We start from the raw sequence: 9745 nt of genomic DNA on the forward strand, positions 1-9745 counted from the left end.
CAGTAGGATATTCACAGTAATTATGGCTTGTTTTGTACAAATCATAGGCTCTTATCCTAATCATTAGAGCTACAACAGAGTATTTGTCTACCTTGGAATATTTGAAACGCCTGTTTCAATTGCAGTGGAGGTTTGGGAATTTATTTATTTTTAATAGCTAAAGTAAATCCTTTCATGCACCAGGTTTCCCCTTTTTATTCCTCATGTAGCCTTTTGAGTTTAGTCAGATTTTACACGACATGAAGAAAGTGAGAAGGGAACTATGAGGTTAAGCCTGTAAAATACTATCTCTGTCCAGTACCATTGGCCATTGATTTGGCAGATAAGCACCCTGCAATATTGCTCCTTACACCTTTAGTCTGTAAATAGATTATGTCAGTCAAGCTGTCCCCACTGTTTGTTATTACTAGCACTTGAACCGTCCAATGTGTTTATCAGGTTCAGACCTCCTCAGAGTTAAGGAATGTACAAGAACAGTCACAAAAGCTGGAAATAAAGAAATATTCTTAATTCTGCTATAAGCATGAGTGGCTGAGATACAGAGAAAGTAAGGGTGCTTAATTGTCTTCGTGATCCTTATTTTTTGTAGTACGGTTTTTTGACGGTGTTCTTTTGTACGTCCATTGGGTAGCTTTGGTGTTTGGGGGCTTTTTAAGGGGTGAGGAGGGATTGGGGGGTGGTATTTACAGTTCTGATCCCACCTGGAAAGCAGAGGTTTCATCTTATAGGAAAACAGGAAGAATGGATTGATCTACAATCTGTAGCTTGCACATACTATTCCCCAACCATGTCTAAAAACTGGCTAGGTTCGCTGTGGGCTTCAACTTCCTTAAAGCAATTTACTCCATTTGAAACTGAGGTACTGAGTTTGGCTCACATTGGGACTAAAAGTGCCAGAGAATAAATTCTCTGCATCTTGCCTCACAGTTTAGTTGGCAAGATATCAAATAACTACACTTCTGCTTATGAGAGTGCACATTTCATTGTCAATGTCTAGAACTCAAGCACCAGAAATATCCCATTATTCTGTGTTCATTATTAAATAAGTGTCATGGACTCATTTCTCCGGTTTGTCTCGGACTCTGTGGAATGTAAGCATGATCTTATGGTCAGGCCCTGCTGCCCTTTCCACATTAAGTACTAAACTGTCAGAATGAATGGAAACAGGTGTATGCAGAGAAAGAGAGATGGCTGTATCTGAAAGAGTGATTTTGATTGTTGTAGCCATGGTCGAAATTAAATCTGGCTGAGAAGTGCAACCAAAATTGTTCAGGCTTTTTTGTGCACCATCATGACTAATGACCATTGTGCCAGCAAGCATGTTAATAAAAGCGCATTTCTAAAATTCCCTCGTTATGACAATAACCATTTCAGTTGCACATTATCTCTTTTTGAAGCCTCTGGAATATTCTGTCTTTGTTGTGTCAAAGCTTCCTAATGAGTAGGTCAAATGACTCAGATACAGCCTTTATATTTCTTTCAATTCCCTAAGAATAGATGAATAAAATCAATCCCAGTGAGTTTGCATGTAATTGCCAGTGCTGGAAAACAGGCACCTGAAGTATCTATCCCACCATTTCTCATGCACTGTGAGAACTGCTCTGCCTGGCTCAGGCTCTCTAGGCGTAAAGTGCTCTTTGAGGTTACATGCTCTTCCTACAGGCTGATGCTATTATGGCATCATGCCTAAAAGCAGCCGCTATTTATGTCAAAGTGCAGGTATGATAACTAATTTTACAGGATATAGAGTATAATGAAGAACAAAATAACTACAGACAGGTTTAAATTGAGAATTAAACAGTCTTTTGTTATCATTTTGGTGGGGAAAGGGGGACATCTGGTGGGAGGTCTTTGTAAAGAATTGAACAATGTCATTTTCTATTTGCAGTAGGATACAAATCCTTAGGGAAGTTGTATATTCTGAATAACCTAGAGACTTTGCATAATTTCTAACAAGAAGAGTTGACTAATTAATGTATATCAAACTCACACAACAGGATGTTTTGCCGTGGCGCATACTGTAAAGCCCTTACTTCCCTTTTATCAGGTTCACAAAGAAGTATAGCTAAGCCTGGATGAATGCCCAGTACCCTCTTGTAATGAGATTTTCACAAAAGGTCTGGGAGAAAAGTGGTGGGATGAAGACTCATCGAGAAAAAGCACTTAATACTTTTTGCTCAGGGTTAGAAAATAAATATTAGAAATCCTCCAGCTTGCCTGAGTACATAAGAAAGCAAGACATTGTGGCATTACTAAGCCTTGAGTAGATATCGTCTAAAGGATTATAACCTGCTTAATCAACCTTTGGGAATGCAACAAAGCAGGAGGCAAAACATACAGTTACACTTGAGCATGACACTTAAAAATAAATTACTGTAGGTTAAAGGAAGACATAAGAATGTGGCACAACCAGGTTAAAATGCCCGGTATGCTTGGGCCCATCATGTAAATAATAAGTAAAGATTGCATTTCTTGATAAAGACAACTACAAGTCTTTGTTATTTCAATCTTCTCTGATCCTTTTAGGAACAGTCAATCTGGAATATGCAGCTTTGCTCCTTCTGCTGCTGTTTCATAGCTTCTGTCCCATTTTGTGAATGATCCCCTTCAGAAAGCATCCTACGAGGAGGTGGCTCCAGGGTCACAGCAGCTACAGGATGAGAGCTTCAGTTTTGCTGTGGGAGAAGCAATGCTGGAAAATCATTCCCTGCACAGGTATTGCTGCACGGGGCTTTGAGGAGAAGACAGCCAGCATGGTGTGAGACCTTGGCACAGCTGCTCACTCTGCCAGGCCTTCTTGCTTTATAGCTGAGCTATATCATCCACTGCAAACTGGGTGAATCTAATTTCCTGGGAATTCTGTGACAGACACATTTCTTTTCACTGAAGTCAGCACAAGAGATCTGTTGCAAGCTGAGAATTGAAATGAGTCTTTTTCCCCTACTCCACTGCCATATTTCATTTCTTTGTCTAAATCATTTCATATTCTGTGTCCCATGACAGCACTGTTACAAATTCAGATGTTTTTTTAATATTTCTCTTTTCTCACTAAAACATTGTCTCTGCGTGCATTCCAGATTTATCTGCAGCCTTTAAAGTGCAGTAAGGGACTATCAGTGCATCTAATTTATGCTTGCACTTGTATTTAAGTTATCATTAGCATAAGGTATTAAATCAGATTATGATTAACTTGCTTTTGCAAAGCTAAAGCAGAACTTTCTAAGATCAAATGTATCTTACTACTCTCCAAAAAGTTATTTCCATATAAAGTATGTTTATTAAATGTGCTGAACTGCTATATAGTTCCTTTAAATTTATGAAAAGACTCAGAAACTGCTTGGCAAGAACACTTGAAATGACAATATATATCATAAATGCCTTTCATACAATATAAAGAACAGCATGCATAAAGAGCAACTAAAAAAGTTTAGCATGTTCACTTATGCTCTGAGTATAATATAAGCCAAGCTAACCTCATTTTATATGAGGCCCTTTTTTACTCAAATATATCAATAAGCTTTATTTTATCTGTTGTATTTTCATTATTTTTGGCCAAATCTGAAGTGTGAGCATTCAGGCTTCTAAGCCGCCTGATAGAGAGGAATTTAAAAATGGAACAAGGTTCAAAACTGCTGGATACATAACGTATTTTAAAAGATGGGCTTCTGAGCTAGCACAAAGAAGCAATGCTAATGTTGTGCTCCTATCTGGAATGCACATTGTAATTGTCTGGGCTTTCACTGCAAGCAAAGTTTCACTTCTCTCTTTCAAAAATGAGTGATGTCATAGTTTGTTAATTTTGGCAAACAGAGCAGTTCAGTTTTTAAACATGCTACAACTGGTAAGATATGCCATTAGGAAAATTATTAGAGCTAAGTGCCCTTTTACTGTCAAACAACGAAGAATAAAATGTGTTGCATTAAATCTTCAATTCCTTTTGGTTCCTGTAGGGTTTTGTATCAGTGATGCAAAGTCATTTTCAGAGACGGTCTCACAGCTGATGGTGGACAACAAAGCAGCTCTATGAAACACCACTACTCAACAGTTACTGCACTGATGACTCTTCATCAGTGTTGTGCAACAACAATGGTTGCACAACTAACTTGTCCATTTTGAGATGTGCTCAAACCAAGATTCTGAATTTAAATGACCATTCAACACAGAATAAAGTTTTCGCACTGAATCTGAACTTGCTTCTGCATTTGACAGGTGACAAAGGGAATGGTAGGTCGTCCATGACAATTTTGAGAAAATCTCAGTGAGATTGCTCTCCAGGGGAGAATCCATTGGTTAAGCTGTATAACTACATTTTCAAGATTGCCTGTAATCATGGAGTTTTTCATGCTTAGAAAGGTAGTTGAATTTCATCAGCAGCTTGGTATGTTCTTCTATTTCTATCCCATATGAGTCTGCTGGGATTTTCTACTTTTCTGTGGGACAGTGATTATTTATGATTTGCTAGTGAAAAATACCAGCCTTGATGGAAAAATCAGCTAGTATCTTGTGGTAGATCTGCCTTTCTGAGAGCCACAGTAGCTTCACATCCAGGGTAACTACTTGCACTACCAGAGGCCAGCTGGAGGTCAGTTAATGCTCGGTGAGGTGTGCAAATGGCATCGCCCCTAAGGACTGGTGGGAGTTCCCTTACAGAGTCCAAAAATCAAAAGGTTTTCATGACTCTCCATGTGTGTGTGAACATATGAATTTTTCAACATGCCTTCTGATTATTTTTGTGGACATTAATCCATCTGTAAACCTGTTCTTTGTCTTAGTTGTGCAATTTTATTTGTCCCAGACTGTTCCATGAAATAACAGGTGGCTGAGATGTAGCTGCATTAGGAAAAAATAAGTCCCTTGTGATAGTAGATTGCAGAAATCTCCAGCACAAAAAGTGACAAGTGTTTGCAATAGAGAGTTTATGGACATATAAAAGATATATTGTCAGCGATTTGGGTTTAAATTATACTAGAGTTAATGCTTACCCACTCTTTTCTAAGGAACAGGGCAATAAAGAAGATATGTCTATTTTTCTAATTGAGATTGTGTGTCAAATCTTGTAGAAACAAATCCAAACTCTGTTGAACTCTACAAACAGAATCCATGCCAGATTAATTTTTGGTATGGTTGCTTATGAACATCACACACAACTGGACCCTCTGTAGCAGACTGGCTGCCCAGTGTAAGGCTGTTGACAAATTACATGACCTGTGTGCAATATGTACACAGCTGAAGGTGTGCAATGCATGTAACCATAATTTTCATTATAAACTCTGTGTAGGAGCCTTCCATCTTCCTGGAAAATTAACTCTTTTTCTTTGGCTGCAGAGAGGTAAAAGATACTCTGTGGGAGAATTCAAAAAAGGAAGCATTCATTTGAATTGAAAACACAGACAGGAAAATACGTGACATCTGTAGCACAAGAGTTTATTTCTAAAGGATTAGCTGATGAGATTTTTAGGAACAAATACAATGTACATTAGGTTTAGAAAAGGCTTTTCCCTAGATTACTATAAGAACATTATGCCATTGATTTCTGACACCGGATTTGTAAACTTAAAATGTAGTGTTGAATCACTAAGCACAGCTTTCATGGAACTTAAAAATCATCTCAGGCAGTAATTGTTTCAGCTCTAACTTTGACACCAGCAGAAGTGTGGGACGTGTGATTTCTGTTCTAATTGCATGATGATTTGGCTGAACTTATTAGTTTCAATGTAATTCCATAGAATTAATGAAGGTGCACTAGAAGAGAATTCTTTTCTGGTCTAATTTTCAACTGGGTCTTTCTTTTCATTTTTTTTTACCTAAAGGTAATTGTGAGATGTCTGTACTGGTTGCATCTATAAATGCTTATGCAAATTTAATACTTGTACCATACTGTTCACTCCTTGTTTAGGTGATGGAAATACTTATAAGGAGGAGGAGAACTCAAATACCTTTGAGATAATCCTATGGTCATTGCTAGTCAGAAATTAGGATTGACACATTAGATTGTTTATGAGAGTGCTGGCCAAAAGGTTTGTGAAAACATCACTGAAACTACTTCTTAAAGTTGGAATAATTTTTTGTGAACAGATCTGCTTAACACATTTTAAGCTCTCCTACTTGGCAGAACAAAAACCCTCCCTGCTTGGTCTTGGTTCAATTTTTTCCATTTTAATGAAAAGAACAGTTATTTCCACATCTTGTGTGGAAGTAGCAATAACAATTCAATATTTTCAGTAGTGCTAGCAGCAGAGGAGATGCAGGAGTGATGTCCTGACACTGAAAACTCTCTTAAGATGCTTCTGTTTAGATAGTGTATAATGAAAATAAAAGGTTTGAAGTATGCACCCAGTTCTCTTCCTGCACAGGAAAGCTAAACACTGTTCTTGCTGGCCTGTTTGTTGGGCTTATCTCATATTGGAAGAATATCTAGGAAAATGTGCTGTTTATAATCTTGGAACTGATTCAGTCAAACAAAAGCCTGATGTTTCCTGCTGCTGCCAAGTCTTCACTGTCAAGACAGGGTTGACTTTTGGTAAACCAGAATCTGATCTTTTATCATTTTTTGAAATATTTCTGTTTCTTTCATTATTTCTTCTTCCTATTCCTTCTCATTTTCCCTTGGCCACTGGAGAAACAGATACCAATCTATATTTCTACATATGTATATGAGCCAGCCAAGAAGGCCAGTAGTATCCTGGGGTGCATTAGGAAGAGCACTGCCAGCAGGTTGAGGGACATGATCTTGTCCCTCCACTCAGGCCTGGCGAGGCCACTTCTGGAGTGCTGAGTCCAGTTCTGGGCTCCTCAGCACAAGAGAGACATGGAGCTCCTGGGGAAGGTCCAGTGGAGGGGAATAAAGATGATGGAAGGGACTGGAGCATCTCTTTTATCCTTTAAGGCTGAAGGTGATGGGCTTGTTCATCCACAAGAGACAACTGAGAGGGGATTTCATCAATGTGTATAAATATCTAAAGTGGGGGTGCCAAGGAGATGGATCCAGGCTCTTCTTAGTGGTGCCGAGCAATAGGAGAAGAGGCACTGGGCAGAAACTGATGTACAGGAAGTTCCACCTGACCATGAGGAAGAATTTCTTTACTGTGCAGGTGACTGAGCACCAACACAGGTTGCCCGGAGCGACTGTGGAGTCTCCCTCACTGGAGATACTCAAGAGCCCTCTGGACACAATCCTGTGCCATGTTCTCTAGGATGACCCTGCTTGATCAGGGAGGTTGGACAAGGTACAACTGTAGTCCTTGTGGAACTTAACCATTCTGTGGTCCTCTGGTATGTGTTTAAGTCTATGTATAAACATGTCTATGTATAAATAACCTTGAAAAATCATTAGTAACTGAAATCCACTTCTCTGGATCAACTGTGCGGAGTTCACCCATCAGGAATGAGAGAACCCCAAAGCATAAGAGAACTCATAGACTCTTTGAAGGCAACTCAGGCAAAGCAGACCATGAGCTCCCTCAGGACCAGCTCCCAGGATACAGACAGAGAAGATGCTGGAGTGCCTGGCCCTACCTCAGGATGCCACCAATGCTCTGAATCATTCTGACTTGCCAGTACAGTGTAAGGAAATATTTGTATTTCAGTGGTGCACGGGAGCACAACTCGAGATAAAGCACTATTGTGCAAGGCTCTAAGGCAAACTGAGCAATAGCATACAGACTGCTTGGGAAAGCTCACATCAATTTAGAGAGCCCTCAGGAAAATCACTCCTGTAACAGAAATTACTCATCCTCTGAACACCAAATGCTCCGTTAAGCTCTGAGATGTGCAGTAAGACACAGTAATCGCATTTTGCCCTGAAGCATTTGGGAGTTAATAATTCTTGTAGAGAAAATCCACCTCATTCAATTCTCGGAGGAGCTCACTGTCCACACAGCCATCAGTTCAGTCCAGTTTTCATCTAGAGATGTTGCTTCAGAGGAACAGCAAGTATTTCATGCTGTATGCTGGAATGTAATTCTGCATTGCTCGCTCATAAGAAGATAATAATGAACAGTGACTTAAGTGACAAGGACTACAGCAGCGATGGATAATATTGGCCAATACAAACTGATGAGCGTGTGTGGGGTACAGAAATGGCACTCAGCAGCTCTGGCTTTGAAGGACACAGTGCTTTCCATGTACACAATGCTGGGTCTCATTTCTGACACTCTCAGCTTCCCCCCAAGAGAAGCAGGACCAGGCACAAGCTGGGGGCTACTCACAGCTCCCACTGCTCTTGCTGTGAACATGAAGCACTTTCTCTCACATCCATGGCTCTATAATTGTACGAGCCTACTTGATGGGAAATAGAAGTCAAGCTTTCACTGGCCCTGTAGCTCAGTTCCTTCTCTTTCAAAATATTGTGAAGGTATATTTATTTTGTATTGTTTTAAAGTTCACATGCCTTAGTGACAGAAGCTTTTTACACGAATATTTGGAAGCTATTCTTATGCAAGATTTTAAAACTTAACTTCTCCAGAGTACTCCAGGGGTCTAGACAGACTTATTTCCTCTACATATGCTTTCTTTCTCTCTTTCTCTGTTCATCTCCTCTTCCCATGTTCTGTAAAACATATTAACTTCTTTATCCTGAAAGGTATTTACTTTCAACTTTTTCAAGAGACAGACCCTAAACTCCACAGCTACATCATCTAGTCTCTGGAACTGCAAATGTTGCTATGCTGCCTTGCCTCTATAAGCACTTACAAAAAAGATCTTTTCCTCCTTTCCAGTGACTCATGAAGAATTATTCCGTATTAAATATCTCCGCCCACTGACTTGCATGTTTTATCAATAGTTATAAATATCCTGAAAGGACACAAGCCAATCAAATAAATACAGCTGTTTGCTGGCTCTTGACTGAGACAAAAGAGAACCATAATCAACTGCTTTAGAGCAAAAGTAGGTTTATGCAACTGACTCCTGAATTTTCTTTCTAGAGTATTTTGTAAAGAGGAGGAAATGCTTTTAACTTATGCTCTCAGCAGCTCTTCTTTTACCATAAATTGCTTCAGTTGTAATTATTGCACCATTTCTTTGGATTTTAATGATGTTTTATGTTTCCATGTATCTAGTTCATAAATTCTCAGACATTTTTTCCCACTTTGGATACCTTTACCTCCTTTTGGAATGGCAGACCTCAGTACCATGGAAGTAAAAAATAAGCTGTTGCAGAAGAGACTGAAAGATTGATGAAGAACAGGAACTAATAAATTACATGGAGTGAGCATATCCTGCACTTATTTCACATAATTCTTTAAAATTATTATGATGTAATGATTTTTTTTGTTCCATAAAGAGGGTTTTTGGCAAGAACTTGCCTAGTGAACACATCCTAGTATTAAACCTACACCCACTTTTTTTTTTCCTGGCAGGAACTGGCAGTAAAAAAAAAGCCCTAAAGCTGGTAAAAGGTCTGCTGGAACTTGCCACCACTGCCTGATCTGCATGCTCCTTTAGTGGGTTCATCATCATTCAGGTAACCTTCATGCTGTCTAAAAACCAGCTCCTGCAGAGCTGTGTTATTTGAGTTATTTTGCTCAGGTGACTGTTTCAGAGCATTCACCTCAGTAATTGCGTATCTTTCAAGCACGAAGCATCTCATTCTGACAAATCTGGTAACCAAAGTAAATGACACTGTACTTGAAAGAAAACCAAAACTAAATATAGAAATATCAGAGGTAGGTACCAAAACTGATTGTTTTCAGACATAGAGTAATCCATAATAACAAATTAAATTGACAATTCAATGCGAGAACGG

General features: G+C 39.1%; 1 long non-coding RNA gene across 3 annotated transcripts in view; it reads left to right on the forward strand.

Moving 5' to 3' along the window:
* Positions 1–9459, forward strand: part of LOC108447301 — a 309215-nt gene extending 299756 nt beyond the window's left edge. For all 3 annotated transcript variants that reach the window (XR_001862789.1, XR_001862788.1, XR_001862790.1), the window contains 2 exons: positions 2527–2715; positions 9360–9459. This is a non-coding gene — a long non-coding RNA (uncharacterized LOC108447301). The remainder of the gene's footprint in view (positions 1–2526; positions 2716–9359) is intronic.
* The last annotated feature ends 286 nt before the right edge of the window (positions 9460–9745 follow it).

This window comes from Corvus brachyrhynchos, unplaced genomic scaffold (genome assembly GCF_000691975.1).
Source record: "Corvus brachyrhynchos isolate BGI_N302 unplaced genomic scaffold, ASM69197v1 scaffold175, whole genome shotgun sequence".
NCBI lineage: Eukaryota > Metazoa > Chordata > Aves > Passeriformes > Corvidae > Corvus > Corvus brachyrhynchos.